General features: G+C 45.8%; 1 pseudogene; it reads right to left on the reverse strand.

Annotated features, from left to right (window-relative positions):
• Positions 1-3,194: 3,194 nt before the first annotated feature.
• On the reverse strand, positions 3,195-3,674 carry LOC100614401 (U1 small nuclear ribonucleoprotein C-like; annotated as a pseudogene).
• Positions 3,675-4,077: the final 403 nt, after the last annotated feature.

Consider the following 4,077-nt stretch of genomic DNA (forward strand, 5'->3'; position numbering starts at 1 on the left):
TCAGGGGTGAAAAAATCCCAGTTGATAAAATCCTCAATGGGCAGGACTCAAGTTCTGCAGATACCAGATTGAGAGGATTTTCCTTTGAAACATAGCAAAGGTCAGTTGAAGGCAGATTAAAAACAAACATTACTGTGACAAAAGGGGTGGTGAGCATATGGATTTCACTAAGATACATCCCACTTCCTTTTATGGGAATGACATGTAATAAAATTATATATGTTATGAGATTCTTCTTGGTGATGTATAACTGTTATGGTGGGAAATTCTAGAAAACCATCTGAGGACTCAGTGATCAAATAAAACCTGGGCTAGTAGATCCCAGTTCAGAGCCCCATAAAAAATATCTTGGAACCATGTATAGCATTGGACGACTGGCAGAGGGCTTTGCCCTGTGATATCTTATCAGATCTTTATACTAACTCTATGAACAGATTTTACTCTCCTTATTTTACAGAAGGATAAATAAAAGCTCAGAGAAGTGCCCAAAATTGCCTGTTAAATGTAGAGCCGGTTCTAAAGTCTAATTTCATTACTACAAATTCTGAGCCCCGTTCATCAGACCAGCATTAGAAATACAGATTCTATGGTCCCAAATCCCAGTGATTCTGGTTATTGGTGGGGCCAGGATTTTATTTTTTTGTTGTTGTTGGTTTTTTTTTTTTTTTTTTTTTAAAGTCCTAGGCAGCTTGGGGAATTCCTGCGTGAGATCACACAGGTTATTTATTATCTTTGATTTTAAAATGAAGAGTAAATTGGAAATAGGAATTTAATAGACAGCTAAAAAAAGGAGCTCTGTGGCTTTGAAAGGGGAGGAAACAAGAAGCTTGCTTCTGACTAAGAGGATGGCCCAGAGCACTCTAGGTAAACACAGCATTTGTCCTCATACATCCCGAGTCCAATGAGAATACTAGCTAACACTTCAAAGAGTTTCCTACATGCTTGGCACTATTCTAAGCACGTCCATACATAATTTCATCTTACCCTCACGAGAAACTGAGTTTTTCTGTCTCCATTTTACAGATGAGGAACTTGAAACACAGTTGCTTGTCCACAGCCAACTATTTGTTCAAGGTGGCCAGTGAGTACTGCGGGTCCCATTAAACGAAAGAAAATTCACCAACTGGCTGAGGGATGTTCAGACAAACAGAATGGGTCGGTGATGAGAAGACGCTGGGAAAGGCAGGACTCCCAGGGTTGAGAGCAAGAAAGACCCACGGTGCTTGCACACCTGGGGCTGCCTCCCTCCTTCCATCCCAAGAGCTGAGGAGGGGCCTCCCTCCTGTCTAGAGCTCATCCTTCCACTGTGCTCCAGCCACATGCCCTCTGTTTTTTTTTGTTGTTGTTGTTTGTTTGTTTTGTTTTGTTTTTTTGAGACAGAGTCTTGCTCTGTCACCCAGGCTGGAGTGCAGTGGAGCAATCTCAACTCACTGCAACTTCTGCCTTCCGGTTTCTCCTGCCTCAGCCTCCTGAGTAGCTGGGATTACAGGCATCCGCCACCATGCCCGGCTAATTTTTGTATTTTTAGTAGAGATGGGGTTTCACCATGTTGGCTAGGCTGGTCTCAAACTCCTGACATGATCTGCCTGCCTCGGCCTCCCAAAGTGCTGGGATTACAGGCCTGAGCCACCATGCCCGGCTGATCTTTAGCAGAGCCTTCACATCACAGATTCCTGGGCCCCTTTTTCTCTGTCTTTATCATCTCCCTTGACTGGTTCTTTCCTAGCAATCGATGAACAGTTCTCCTACTTTTTAACAGCCCTTCCCCTCAACCTCATATACCCTGTATCTCCTCAAACTAATTTCATCTGTTCCCTGACTCCAAATCTCAGTTAATGACATCACCATCCACTGGGATGCCTGAGCCGGAAATGTAGGCATCATTCTGGATTCCTTCCTCCCAACACTTTCTCATCTGATTCATCTCTAGTCTTGTAGATGTTACCCTATAAACACCTCTCCCCTTTTCTCAACTGTCTCCACCTTCAGCCACCATCCTTCTATCCGGGGTCAGCCCAGTGCTGTCTGGACCACTCTCTCCTCTTGCAGGTTTGCCAGCCTCCCCTACCTCCCATTCATGGGTTCTCTGCACAGCACCCAGAGACAACTTCACAGAGACAAAGCTGCCTCTGCCGCCCTCCTGCTTCACACCCTGCAGTGCCTCTGCCTTGCTCCCAAAAGCCTTTGGCGACACAATTCTGCTCACCTCTCCAGCCTCATTTCCCCCTTCCCCCAGGAACCCTCTTCCTTGCCACCACGCAGCTGACCCAGTCCTTCTTACCCTTCTGCCATCGATTTGGATGTTACCTGGCCTAGGACATCTCTTTCAACCTATCCTATACATGTAGACCCAGTGCTTCCCCTAGTAGCATTGATCTCACCATATATATATATATATTTGTTTGAGACGGAGTCTGGCTCTGTCACCCAGGCTGGAGTGCCGTGGCGCTATCTTGGCTCACTGCAAGCTCCGCCTCCCGGGTTCACGACATTCTCCTGCCTCAGCCTCCCGAGTAGCTGGGACTACAGGCACCCGCCACTATGCCCGGCTAATTTTTTGTATTTTTAGTAGAGATGGGGTTTCGCCATGTTAGCCAGGATGGTCTCGATCTCCTCACCTCGTGATCCGCCTGCCTCGGCCTCCCAAAGTGCTGGGATTACAGGCGTGAGCCACTGCGCCCGGCCTATCTCACCATATTATAGTTGTTGACTTGTCTAATTTTTTTTAATTAACCGAGCTGTTTATTATTTTAACCAACAAAAGCTCTACAAGTGCTAGATTTAGTCCTGCACAAGATGACTTTACTAATAAAGGGAGGATGCCCAAAGAGATTTACCATATAGCTAAGGAAAAAGAATCTCACACAGAGGACATACTGAAGAGATAATCAGCTAGAGAAACAGAACTGGAATGTTTCATTTCTTTTATAATATACAGAGAATACAGAGGGGAGGAAAAAGGGAATACACTTTTAACTAAAAGAGTTGACAATTTTATTTTCGCATTTCCCAATACAAATGAAAACTGCATCTTTTTTGTCCCACTTCTCCCCTCCAAAACTATTCTCTTTGATAGGAGAGGGGAGCAAGACTTCCTTATGCTGTCTAGAAAACCCAGCCTCACAGCAGCATGATCTCCTGGTGAAGCAGAACAGGTAATATAAAGCCGACATAATGAGCCCTCTCCTCTATCCTTATCTGTCTGGTCAAGTCTTTCTGGGCCGAGTGGGCACCATCATGGGACAGGCAGGAGGTCTTATCACTGGGGACCCAGGCATCATTGGCCTGTGGCCTCCCATAAGCGGCCTCATTCCAGGAGCAGGTCCCCCTGGCATCATCCCAGGAGGAGGAGGGCCCATCATTGGCATCATGGGAGGACCCCTCATATGGGGTGCTGGCATCATACCAGGGTGAGGAGGACCCGGAAGACTAGGGGGAGGTGGTATTATTGCTCCTACAGGACGAGGAGCAGAGAATGGAGCAGGAGGTATCTTTCCTTGTTGAAATGCAGCCGTTGTTTTGTCAATCAGGCTCTGAGCCTGCTCTTCCATCCATTTCTGATAGTAGTCTTTCACATTCTCTTTGTGTTTCCTACTACTGCAGTGTGTCTTTCTCACAGGAGGAGAGTCATGGGTGAGGTATGTATTGCAGTAGTCACACTAAAACTTGGGCATGTTGCTCTGCAGGCCGTTGGCCACTCCATTCCGTGACACCCAGAAATGAATGACTTGTCTAATTTTACTAAAGCAAAGCTCTAGCTCCTTGAGGATGGGGACTATTTTAAGTTTGTCTTAATTATCTGTATGTATTATTTTCACTGTATCTGGCATTCGATAAAACCTTAGTAACTATAAGTTGAATGAATGAATGACCCAGCAAGACCATGAGGAGTGGCCAGAAGCTCATCAGAAGGATTTGAGTTTCAGAATACAAAATATTTTCCTCATTAAGGGGCCAGGCTGGCAGCAGAGGCAGACTGAAAGTGTGCAGAGGGAGCCCCCAAGAGCTGACTCATGCTTGCTGAACACCAGTGCTGTGCTAGCCTCTGTTGCTGTTAATTATTTTTTCTTACACCTC

This window comes from Pan troglodytes, chromosome 4 (genome assembly GCF_028858775.2).
Source record: "Pan troglodytes isolate AG18354 chromosome 4, NHGRI_mPanTro3-v2.0_pri, whole genome shotgun sequence".
Classification (NCBI taxonomy): domain Eukaryota; kingdom Metazoa; phylum Chordata; class Mammalia; order Primates; family Hominidae; genus Pan; species Pan troglodytes.